The sequence below is a fragment of the Solea senegalensis genome, linkage group LG13 (genome assembly GCF_019176455.1).
Source record: "Solea senegalensis isolate Sse05_10M linkage group LG13, IFAPA_SoseM_1, whole genome shotgun sequence".
In the NCBI taxonomy this organism is placed as follows: Eukaryota; Metazoa; Chordata; class Actinopteri; order Pleuronectiformes; family Soleidae; genus Solea; species Solea senegalensis.
The window spans coordinates 12,575,827-12,589,423 of record NC_058033.1 but is presented as its reverse complement, the minus strand read 5'-3'; positions in this window follow the sequence as shown (position 1 = coordinate 12,589,423).

Sequence of the window (13,597 nt, the reverse complement as noted above, 5' to 3'; positions counted from 1 at the left end):
TAAATAATAGTACAGTATGTCGTCCAAAATCAGCCAAATAAGTCATAGTATAGTATGTCGTCCAAAATCGATCAAAAAAGTCATAGTATAGTATGTTGTCCAAAATCGATCAAAAAAGTCATAGTATAGGATGTTGTCCAAAAAAGTCATAGTATAGTATGTCGTCCAAAATCGGTCAAAAACGTCATAGTATAGTATGTTGTTCATAATCACCTGATTATGTGTCAGAGACAGAGGCAGAGATGATGACCACATTTTATAATCCTATTTTCAATACTACCAGTCAAAACCTTCTGAGTAATAAGGTCCAGAGCAGTGCTGTGGTTGTGGACCAGAACCTGTCGACTGCTGGACTGGGACAACCCCACTGTTGTGGAATCTACCTTGCCATCTTGCAGGTTCGAACAACTGCAGAATTTAAATTCACCTTAAGATACTCAGCAGATATAGCTCTGTCCTTTGGAAGATGATTTGTGCTTCTGAGGTTGTGCGTTCAACTCTTACTGTCAACTAAAATTCTGCACTACTTTCAAACTTCAGGCCAAAATAAGAAGTTCAAAATACCAGCAACATGTTATTCTGCAGTTCAGTAAGAATAGCTTCTTCTGGAAGAGCAAGACTTGTATGTCTGAGAATGTCAGTTCAAGTCTTATGATTAACTCGAGTGTTTGAGTTCAGTGTTCAAAGTAAACAGTCAAAAGCCCTAAGAGAACCTAAAGAACTACAAAAAGCAGGTGGCTCAGTGGACAAGAACGCTGCTGTGAAGTCCTGAGAACATAGGTTCAGTTCTTGTGAGGAGCAGGTACTGTTAAAGCTCCACATCCAAACTCAAGATTAAAAGCACACAGCAATCCTAGACGAAGGCTTTGCGTAGCTCCCCTTTGTTAGGCAAATGTTGCATCTCCTCAGCTTAGGGCTTGTTTCGGGTTCTCTCTCTTCATACTTCTTCACCAATGGAAACGTCATCACGTTTCAGACGCACTCTCTTCTGTGACCTGTAGTCGGGGGTGAGTCGTGGAGCGGTCTAAGGGTCTGCAGCTGGACCCTTCTCACAATTTCAGCTGCTATTTTTCTTTTATTTGTCCAGCGAGGACATGAACGTTGAGTAATTACAGGTGGAGCTCCTGCACAAACACACACTGATTTAAAAGCCTTTATGTAGTTTCCGTGAATTGGTACATTCCACTCCTCCCCTCTGTGTCGATCTATTTGGAATGTTCCACTTCCTTTGTCGGAGGCGGAGCTTCTTCTGCGCAGAGACAGAAACAGCGAGAGGACGAGGAGCGGCGGGAAGTAACATGTGTACAATCATGTGAACAAACGTGGTAACTGCTGTTTACAATGATCCACACATTTCTTAGATTCTCTGTTGACGCTCTGTTCACACCTGCTGTTCACATCCGACCACAGGTGTTCAGGTTACACCTGCTAATGCTAACGTGACGTCACTGCTCCACAGCAAACACACGTGTGTTGTCAATGTGACAGTATGTCGTCAAAACTGTCCAAATATTAACTTTCCGAGTGTAGTATGTCCTCAAAAACGTTTAAATATAAATTGTCTACATATGTCAAAGAATGTCCTCAACACAAACTGTCAATAGACCATCCAAACTGTTCAGAATGAGTATCTAGTCTGGCCAGTAGCAGGTTAGCTGCTGCTAATGTGACGTCACTGCTCCGCAGTAAACACACGTACATGACCTACAAAAATGTTTTTAAAATGACGTAACGACCGTCACTTAGCCAAATGGAACGGCGTAAAAGTAACGTTCTTTCTTCAAATATATACTCAAGAAAAAGTAAAAGTACGTTGCAATAAAACTACTCAAAAAAAACTTAAACTAAACTATGAACTGTCTAAAAGTGTCCTAGTATAGTATGTCCTAAAAAAAACTTCATTATTAGTAAACTGTCAAAAATGTCCAAATATAGTACATAAACAAAAAAATTTCACTATACCATTAAAACTGTTTAGAATGAGTATCTAGTCTGGCCAGTAGGGGGCAGATTAAGTAAAAAAAAAAACTGTTGACTAGCAGTGGTTTAGCAGAATTTCAAAATAAAAGTGTGTTGATATGGATCAATATATATTAAAGTGGACACTGCTTTGTCTCATCATGTCCTCTGACTGAAGACCTGCAAACAGCTGCCGTTAAAGGCACAGTTCATGTGTTTTCAAGTGATTCCATTCACAGCCGTCGCTAAATACGCCAGAATCCTCTGTTAAATATTGAGATTTTACAAATGTTTTCAGGATTTTTAAAGTCTTTGTAACTGATCTACAACTTTGTTTGGTGCAGGAGCAGGACCAGGAGATGGAGCCAGGATCAGGACCAGGACCAGGAGGAGGACGAGGAGCAGCGGGGACAGGTGTGTGGTAACTGCTGCTTAAAATTGATCCGCACATTTCTTAGATGTTCTGTTGACGCTCTGTTCACACCTGCTGTTCACATCCGACCTGAGGGATCCGATCACAGGTGTTCAGATAACACCTGCTAATGCTAATGCTAATGTGACGTCACTGCTCCACATGTAAACACACGTACACGTTTTCAAAAAAGTGACTTAGTGTCAAATATGTCATTATGTAGTATGACGTCATACTGTCAACAACTGTCCAAAATGTCCTCGTATAATATGCAGAGGTGGGTAGAGAAGCCAAAAAATGACTCAAGTAAAATTACTGTTACTGTAAGATAATAATTACTCAAGTAGAAGTAAAAATAAAATAACAATACTTTAAAAGTAAAAAAGTATGAAATGTGTGAAAGACGACTCAAGTACTGAGTTTCTCCGGATTTATTTTTGAAATATTCGGAGCAACACAGATAGTACAAAATAGACACAACATAATATAAAACAACAATGTTCAAATGTTAAATAATAATATTCTAAATAAAACAATAAATACAGCCTTTAAAATAGGAAGAGAAATAGATCGCGCATGTAATAAAAAAGATTTTAAAAAAATGACGTAACGACCGTCACTTAGCCAAATGGAACGGTGTAAAAGTAACGTTCTTTCTTCAAATATATACTCAAGAAAAAGTAAAAGTACATTGCAATAAAACTACTCAAAAAAAAATTACAAAAAGATCCAAAAAGTTAGTCATGTATTTATAGTGGTGTAAAAGGTTAAACTATGAACTGTCTAAAAGTGTCTTAGTATAGTGTGTCCTAAAAAAATATATCTTCATTATTAGTAAACTGTCAAAAATGTCCAAATATAGTACATCAACAAAAATATTCACTATACCATTAAAACTGTTTAGAATGAGTATCTAGTCTGGCCAGTAGGGGGCAGATTAAGTAAAAAAAACTGTTGACGAGCAGTGGTTTAGCAGAATTTCAAAATAAAAGTGTCCGTGTTGATATGGATCAATATATAGTTGACAATATAAAGGTTTTCCTGTGATTTCCTCACATTTCTTCACTCATTTACTGCACTGAGCACATCTGAACACTTTAAAGTGGACACTGCTTTGTCTCATCGTGTCCTCTGACTGAAGACCTGCAAACAGCTGCCGTTAAAGGCACAGTTCATGTGTTTTCTAGTGATTCCATTCACATACGTCAGAATCCTCTGTTAAATATTGAGATTTTACAAATGTTTTCAGGATTTTTAAAGTCTTTGTAAATGATCTCCAACTTTGTTTGGACCAGGACCAGGACCAGGAGCCGGAGCCAGGATCAGGACCAGGACCAGGAGGAGGACGAGGAGCAGCGGGGACAGGTGTGGTAACTGCTGCTTAAAAATGATCCGCACATTTCTTAGATGTTCTGTTGACGCTCTGTTCACACCTGCTGTTAACATCCGACCTGAGGGATCCGATCACAGGTGTTCAGATTACACCTGCTAATGCTAATGCTAATGTGACGTCACTGCTCCACATGTAAACACACACACCATTCATTTCACTTCCTTTATTAAAAGGAACAAAGAAACCGGAAAATGTTCAACATTTGTAATGAAACAAAAAACAATTCATCGATTATTAAAGAATTTGACAATTAATTTAGTAATGATTTAAATTATGCAGTTATTCTTGCATCTCTACTTGTTTTATATTTTTTTAAATAATCATCAAAGACACCATGAGATATACTTAGACAACAGCGCTCGTGAAAGTGAGCACTTGGCACCACCTAGTGGATCGAAATGTTCATTTATTTAGTTAATTTTTAATGACGTTTATTTGTAATGTCTGTTAAAAAAAAAACTATACACTAAAAAAAAGAATACGCCATATTTCACTGTATTAGTTTTCCTACTAATAATTCTCTCAAACAGTGTCACATCCTGTGTGTAACCGTAGCAACCACAACAACATTAGCTGGAGAAGTCGCACGATTGTATCGCAGTTTCACGTCAGACACTGGAGTCACATCAGAGACTCGTCGCATTTAAACTTGCGTTTAGCACACTTTCTGGAGCAAACCATCACTCTTTCACCTGTGATTTCATCCCCTCACACGGACGTTAACAGCACTTGTCAACAGAGTTTAATGTGTTCACATCATTTTTACATTATTAACCAGTGAAAACTGTGGACGAGTCAAAGTGGCATCATTCAATCAATAAATACACCATTAAATAATGACTCACATGTGTGTGTTGTATGTTGTTTTTACATCAAATGAATTTGGTATTGGAATGAATGAATGACACATTTAATAATGAGACATTTATGTATTTAATTCCAATGTGAATGAATGAATGAATGAATGTGAGACACATGTGAGTCATTATTTAATGGTGTATTTATTGACTGAATGTTGCCACTTTGACTCGTCCACAGTTTTCACTTGTTAACGATGTAAATAGGATGTGAACACGTTAATCACACAGAAGTCTCATTCATGTGCTCATCATTTTTAAGCAGCAGTTACTGGACACCTGGACCCAACTGTGTGGTCAACAGTCCAGGGAGTGAACCCCTATCATTTTTTTTTGTAATTTTTTTGTTTTTTTAAGGCTTTTTTTTGGCAAAAAATGTGAAATAAAATGGTATAACCCCCTGCTGTCATCTGTGCGGGTGGCCGGGGGAGCACAGCCCAGCCCCAACCTCCCACCACTACAATCGCAGTGAGAGCGCGCGTAGTTAGACCCCGGCGCCGGGGCCAAGTGTTCGCACCGTGCTGGATTTGAACCAGCCACAGCCGGACTGGCACAACCTTGCGGTTGCGAACCAACCCTTCACGCCACGAACCCTTTTGACATTTGGGACGGAGCTCCGGGCGTTTTTGAGTCTTCACTTTGGCTGTGAAACCTTAAACTTTGACCTATAAGGGAATCGAACCGCCAACATCCGGACTGAAAGGCCACTCTCTAACCAGCTGAGCTAACTGTCCATGCTATTCCTCTTGGTTTTCTCAAACTTATTCACTCTCTGTGTAGAATAGTGGGCTTAAAATGTTGCTTCATCTAAGATTCGAACCTCTGACCTCAGGAACCCCAGTCTTTGTCTGAACCACGTGAGCTATTTGTACTCACACACTGCTTCATCAACGTTGGACGACTTTCAATAACAGATGAGCACAAAGATGACTTCAGAAAGACCTCAGACTAATGAGGTATTTAAGGATACATGTCCTCCCTAAAGGCCCAAACAGTTGGTGCAGTGGTTAATGCTCTTGCCTTTGAAACAAGAAGACCTTGGTTCGAGACCCATATGGAACAGGCATCTTTCTGCAGTTTTTCATGTTCTCCCCCGGGTTCTCTGGCCTCCTCCCACACTCCATCAATCATCTACCACTGTGTCCTCCACTGGAGGGCCATGGGGGCTGCTGTGCCAAGCTCAGCTGTCATAGGGTCATAGGCGGGGTTCACCCTGGACTGTTGGCCAGTCCATTCAAAACATGCAATACAGTAAATTTGCACTTAAACATTCACTTCACGTAAGATTCGAACCCATGACCATAGGAACGACAGTCCTTGCCTGAACCACGTGAGCTAGTTGTCCTTGTATGCTTCGTCGGCCAATTTTGAAGCCTTTCAATAATAGAGCTCATGACTTCACAGATCTCAGCCTTATGAACTATTTAAAAACATCTGTCCCTCTTCATGGACAGCATGGTTGGTGTAGTGGTTAATGCTCTTGACTTTAGAACAAGAAGACCTTGGTTCGAGACCCATGTGGAACAAGCATCTTTCTGCAGTTTTTCATGTTCTCCCCGGGTTCTCTGGCCTCCTCCCACACTCCATCAATCATCTACCACTGTGTCCTCCACTGGAGGGCCATGGGGGCTGCTGTGCCAAGCTCAGCTGTCATAGGGTCATAGGCGGGGTTCACCCTGGACTGTTGGCCAGCCCATTCAAAACATGCAATACAGTAAATTTGCACTTAAACATTCACTTCATGTAAGATTCGAACCCATGACCATAGGAACGACAGTCCTTGCCTGAACCACGTGAGCTAGTTGTCCTTGTATGCTTCGTCGGCCAATTTTGAAGCCTTTCAATAATAGAGCTCATGACTTCACAGATCTCAGCCTTATGAACTATTTAAAAACATCTGTCCCTCTTCATGGACAGCATGGTTGGTGTAGTGGTTAATGCTCTTGACTTTGGAACAAGAAGACCTTGGTTCGAGACCCATATGGAACAGGCATCTTTCTGCAGTTTTTCATGTTCTCCCCCGGGTTCTCTGGCCTCCTCCCACACTCCATCAATCATCTACCACTGTGTCCTCCACTGGAGGGCCATGGGGGCTGCTGTGCCAAGCTCAGCTGTCATAGGGTCATAGGCGGGGTTCACCCTGGACTGTTGGCCAGTCCATTCAAAACATGCAATACAGTAAATTTGCACTTAAACATTCACTTCACGTAAGATTCGAACCCATGACCATAGGAACGACAGTCCTTGCCTGAACCACGTGAGCTAGTTGTCCTTGTATGCTTCGTCGGCCAATTTTGAAGTCTTTCAATAATAGAACTCATGACTTCACAGATCTCAGCCTTATGAACTATTTAAAACATCTGTCCCTCATCATGGACAGCATGGTTGGTGTAGTGGTTAATGCACTTGACTTTAGAACAAGAAGACCTTGGTTCGAGACCCATGTGGAACAAGCATCTTTCTGCAGTTTTTCATGTTCTCCCCGGGTTCTCTGGCCTCCTCCCACACTCCATCAATCATCTACCACTGTGTCCTCCACTGGAGGGCCATGGGGGCTGCTGTGCCAAGCTCAGCTGTCATAGGGTCATAGGCGGGGTTCACCCTGGACTGTTGGCCAGCCCATTCAAAACATGCAATACAGTAAATTTGCACTTAAACATTCACTTCACGTAAGATTCGAACCCATGACCATAGGAACGACAGTCCTTGCCTGAACCACGTGAGCTAGTTGTCCTTGTATGCTTCGTCGGCCAATTTTGAAGCCTTTCAATAATAGAGCTCATGACTTCACAGATCTCAGCCTTATGAACTATTTAAAAACATCTGTCCCTCTTCATGGACAGCATGGTTGGTGTAGTGGTTAATGCTCTTGACTTTGGAACAAGAAGACCTTGGTTCGAGACCCATATGGAACAGGCATCTTTCTGCAGTTTTTCATGTTCTCCCCCGGGTTCTCTGGCCTCCTCCCACACTCCATCAATCATCTACCACTGTGTGCTCCACTGGAGGGCCATGGGGGCTGCTGTGCCAAGCTCAGCTGTCATACGGTCATAGGCGGGGTTCACCCTGGACTGTTGGCCAGTCCATTCAAAACATGCAATACAGTAAATTTGCACTTAAACATTCACTTCACGTAAGATTCGAACCCATGACCATAGGAACGACAGTCCTTGCCTGAACCACGTGAGCTAGTTGTCCTTGTATGCTTCGTCGGCCAATTTTGAAGCCTTTCAATAATAGAGCTCATGACTTCACAGATCTCAGCCTTATGAACTATTTAAAAACATCTGTCCCTCTTCAAGGACAGCATGGTTGGTGTAGTGGTTAATGCGCTTGACTTTAGAACAAGAAGACCTTGGTTCGAGACCCATGTGGAACAAGCATCTTTCTGCAGTTTTTCATGTTCTCCCCGGGTTCTCTGGCCTCCTCCCACACTCCATCAATCATCTACCACTGTGTCCTCCACTGGAGGGCCATGGGGGCTGCTGTGCCAAGCTCAGCTGTCATAGGGTCATAGGCGGGGTTCACCCTGGACTGTTGGCCAGTCCATTCAAAACATGCAATACAGTAAATTTGCACTTAAACATTCACTTCACGTAGGATTCGAACCCATGACCATAGGAACGACAGTCCTTGCCTGAAACACATGAGCTAGTTGTCCTTGTATGCTTCGTCGGCCAATTTTGAAGCCTTTCAATAATAGAGCTCATGACTTCACAGATCTCAGCCTTATGAACTATTTAAAAACATCTGTCCCTCTTCATGGACAGCATGGTTGGTGTAGTGGTTAATGCTCTTGACTTTGGAACAAGAAGACCTTGGTTCGAGACCCATGTGGAACAAGCATCTTTCTGCAGTTTTTCATGTTCTCCCGGGTTCTCTGGCCTCCTCCCACACTCCATCAATCATCTACCACTGTGTCCTCCACTGGAGGGCCATGGGGGCTGCTGTGCCAAGCTCAGCTGTCATAGGGTCATAGGCGGGGTTCACCCTGGACTGTTGGCCAGTCCATTCAAAACATGCAATACAGTAAATTTGCACTTAAACATTCACTTCACGTAAGATTCGAACCCATGACCATAGGAACGACAGTCCTTGCCTGAACCACGTGAGCTAGTTGTCCTTGTATGCTTCGTCGGCCAATTTTGAAGCCTTTCAATAATAGAACTCATGACTTCACAGATCTCAGCCTTATGAACTATTTAAAAACATCTGTCCCTCTTCATGGACAGCATGGTTGGTGTAGTGGTTAATGCTCTTGACTTTGGAACAAGAAGACCTTGGTTCGAGACCCATATGGAACAAGCATCTTTCTGCAGTTTTTCATGTTCTCCCCCGGGTTCTCTGGCCTCCTCCCACACTCCATCAATCATCTACCACTGTGTCCTCCACTGGAGGGCCATGGGGGCTGCTGTGCCAAGCTCAGCTGTCATAGGGTCATAGGCGGGGTTCACCCTGACTGTTGGCCAGTCCATTCAAAACATGCAATACAGTAAATTTGCACTTAAACATTCACTTCACGTAAGATTCGAACCCATGACCATAGGAACGACAGTCCTTGCCTGAACCACGTGAGCTAGTTGTCCTTGTATGCTTCTTCGGCCAATTTTGAAGCCTTTCAATAATAGAACTCATGACTTCACAGATCTCAGCCTTATGAACTATTTAAAAACATCTGTCCCTCTTCATGGACAGCATGGTTGGTGTAGTGGTTAATGCTCTTGACTTTGGAACAAGAAGACCTTGGTTCGAGACCCATATGGAACAGGCATCTTTCTGCAGTTTTTCATGTTCTCCCCGGGTTCTCTGGCCTCCTCCCACACTCCATCAATCATCTACCACTGTGTCCTCCACTGGAGGGCCATGGGGGCTGCTGTGCCAAGCTCAGCTGTCATAGGGTCATAGGCGGGGTTCACCCTGGACTGTTGGCCAGTCCATTCAAAACATGCAATACAGTAAATTTGCACTTAAACATTCACTTCACGTAGGATTCGAACCCATGACCATAGGAACGACAGTCCTTGCCTGAAACACATGAGCTAGTTGTCCTTGTATGCTTCGTCGGCCAATTTTGAAGTCTTTCAATAATAGAACTCATGACTTCACAGATCTCAGCCTTATGAACTATTTAAAACATCTGTCCCTCTTCATGGACAGCATGGTTGGTGTAGTGGTTAATGCGCTTGACTTTAGAACAAGAAGACCTTGGTTCGAGACCCATGTGGAACAAGCATCTTTCTGCAGTTTTTCATGTTCTCCCCGGGTTCTCTGGCCTCCTCCCACACTCCATCAATCATCTACCACTGTGTCCTCCACTGGAGGGCCATGGGGGCTGCTGTGCCAAGCTCAGCTGTCATAGGGTCATAGGCGGGGTTCACCCTGGACTGTTGGCCAGTCCATTCAAAACATGCAATACAGTAAATTTGCACTTAAACATTCACTTCACGTAAGATTCGAACCCATGACCATAGGAACGACAGTCCTTGCCTGAACCACGTGAGCTAGTTGTCCTTGTATGCTTCGTCGGCCAATTTTGAAGCCTTTCAATAATAGAACTCATGACTTCACAGATCTCAGCCTTATGAACTATTTAAAAACATCTGTCCCTCATCATGGACAGCATGGTTGGTGTAGTGGTTAATGCGCTTGACTTTAGAACAAGAAGACCTTGGTTCGAGACCCATGTGGAACAAGCATCTTTCTGCAGTTTTTCATGTTCTCCCCGGGTTCTCTGGCCTCCTCCCACACTCCATCAATCATCTACCACTGTGTCCTCCACTGGAGGGTCATGGGGGCTGCTGTGCCAAGCTCAGCTGTGATAGGCGGGGTTCACCCTGGACTGTTGGCCAGTCCATTCAAAACATGCAATACAGTAAATTTGCACTTAAACATTCACTTCACGTAAGATTCGAACCCATGACCATAGGAACGACAGTCCTTGCCCGAACCAAGTGAGCTAGTTGTCCTTATATGCTTTTTCGGCCAATTTTGAAGCCTTTCAATAATAGAACTCATGACTTCACAGATCTCAGCCTTATGAACTATTTAAAAACATCTGTCCCTCTTCATGGACAGCATGGTTGGTGTAGTGGTTAATGCTCTTGACTTTGGAACAAGAAGACCTTGGTTCGAGACCCATATGGAACAGGCATCTTTCTGCAGTTTTTCATGTTCTCCCCCGGGTTCTCTGGCCTCCTCCCACACTCCATCAATCATCTACCACTGTGTCCTCCACTGGAGGGCCATGTCGGCTGCTGTGCCAAGCTCAGCTGTCATAGGGTCATAGGCGGGGTTCACCCTGGACTGTTGGCCAGTCCATTCAAAACATGCAATACAGTAAATTTGCACTTAAACATTCACTTCACGTAGGATTCGAACCCCTGACCATAGGAATGACAGTCCTTGCCTGAACCACGTGAGCTAGTTGCCCTTGTATGCTTCGTAGGCCAATTTTGAAGTCTTTCAATAATAGAACTCATGACTTCACAGATCTCAGCCTTATGAACTATTTAAAAACATCTGTCCCTCTTCACGGACAGCATGGTTGGTGTAGTGGTTAATGCGATTGACTTTAGAACAAGAAGACCTTGGTTCGAGACCCATATGGAACAGGCATCTTTCTGCAGTTTTTCATGTTCTCCCCCGGGTTCTCTGGCCTCCTCCCACACTCCATCAATCATCTACCACTGTGTCCTCCACTGGAGGGCCATGTCGGCTGCTGTGCCAAGCTCAGCTGTCATAGGGTCATAGGCGGGGTTCACCCTGGACTGTTGGCCAGTCCATTCAAAACATGCAATACAGTAAATTTGCACTTAAACATTCACTTCACGTAAGATTCGAACCCATGACCATAGGAACGACAGTCCTTGCCTGAACCACGTGAGCTAGTTGTCCTTGTATGCTTCGTCTGCCAATTTTGAAGCCTTTCAATAATAGAACTCATTACTTCACAGATCTCAGCCTTATGAACTATTTAAAAACATCTGTCCCTCTTCATGGACAGCATGGTTGGTGTAGTGGTTAATGCTCTTGCCTTTGGAACAAGAAGACCTCGGTTCGAGACCCACATGGAACAAGCATCTTTCTGGAGTTTTTCATGTTCTCCCTGTGTGTGTGCGCGGCTTTTCTCCGGCTTCTCTGGCCTCCTCCCACAGTCCATCAATCATCAACCACTTGTCCTCCACTGGAGGGTCGTGGGGGCTGCTGTGCCAAGCTCAGCTGTCATAGGGTCATAGGCGGGGTTCACCCTGGACTGTTGACCAGTCCATTCAAAACATGCAATACAGTAAATTTCCACTTAAACATTCACGTCAGGTAAGATTCGAACCCCTGACCATAGGAACGTCAGTCCTTGTCCGAACCATGTGAGCTAGTTGTCCTTCTTTGCTTTTTCATCCAATTTGGAAGTCTTTCAATAATAGAACTCATGACTTCATTTCACAGATCTCAGCCTTATGAAATATTTAGCAACATCTGTCCCTCATCATGGACAGTGTGGTTGGTGTAGTGGTTAATGCTCTTGACTTTGGAACAAGAAGACCTTGGTTCGAGACCCATATGGAACAAGCATCTTTCTGGAGTTTTTCATGTTCTCCCTGTGTGTGTGCGCGGCTTTTCACCGGGTTCTCTGGCCTCCTCCCACAGTCCATCAGTCATATACCACTTTGTCGTCCACTGGAGGTTCGTGGGGGGCTGCTGTGCCAAGCTCAGCTGTCATACGGTCATAGGCGGGGTTCACCCTGGACTGTTGGCCAGTCCATTCAAAACATGCAATACAGTGATGAGGTAAATTTCCACTGAAACATTCACTTCAGGTAAGATTCGAACCCCCGACCATAGGAACGTCAGTCCTTGTCCGAACCATGTGAGCTAGTTGTCCTTGTATGCTTTTTTTGTCCAAATTGGAAGTCTTCCAATAATAGAACTCATGACTTCAAAAAAATGTCTGATGACTGATTAAATATTTAAGAACGTCTGTCCCCTGTCACGGACAAGATGGTTGGTGTAGTGGTTAGTGCTCCTGACTTCGCAGCAAGGGGACTTAGGTTCGAGACCCAGTTGGAACATGGATCATGGAGTTTTTCATGTTCTCCCCCTGTGTGCGTGGCTTTTCTCTGGGTTGAGTCCAGGAACATGCAATATGGGGATGAGGTTAATTGCTCACTCTAAATTGACCTGGTCAATCAGGGCTGAGGTCTGTGAAGTCATGGGTAATGTACCTTTGAAATACTTTCTAGAAGTGAATGGTTGTTTGTCTCTAAAACTCCACACACACAAAGGTTGTTGTTTCAAGCGGCGCTCAAACCCAAGTCCTTCTGATTCAGAGGTAAGAGCACTAACCACTACACGAGATTGGAGCCAGTTAGACAGGACGGCCGTTCTTAAATACTTCATCATTCTGAGGTCTTCGAAGTCATGAGTTCTATTATTGAAAAACTTCCAAATTGGACGAAAAAGCATTCAGGACAAATATCTCACATGATTCAGAGCACTAACCACTACACCACTGTGTGGCCCATTATGTAGTATGTTGTCCAAAATCAGTCACCACCACCTAAGTGTCTTAATATGGTTACCTTTTGCTGCAGTGTAATATAAAGTATTTGACCTTTGACCCTCCTCACCTCTCACTACTTGCCCTGCCTGTCCTCTCTCGCTACCTCGTTTGAGAACAGCCACCCGGGGGTCCGACTCCGGCCCCGGTCCAAAATGACCCAAAAAAGTCAGAGTATAGTATGTCGTCCAAAATCGCCCAAAAAAGTCATAGTATAGTATGTCGTCCAAAATCAATCAAAAAATTCATAGCATAGTATGTTGTCCAAAATCAATCAAAAAAGTCATAGTATAGTAATGTCGCCAAAAATGGCCAAAAAATCATAGTATCGTATAGTCCAAAAATGGGTCAAAAGTCATAGTATAGTATGTGTCAAAATCAATCAAAAAGTCAGTATAGTAGGTCAAAATCAATCAAAAAAG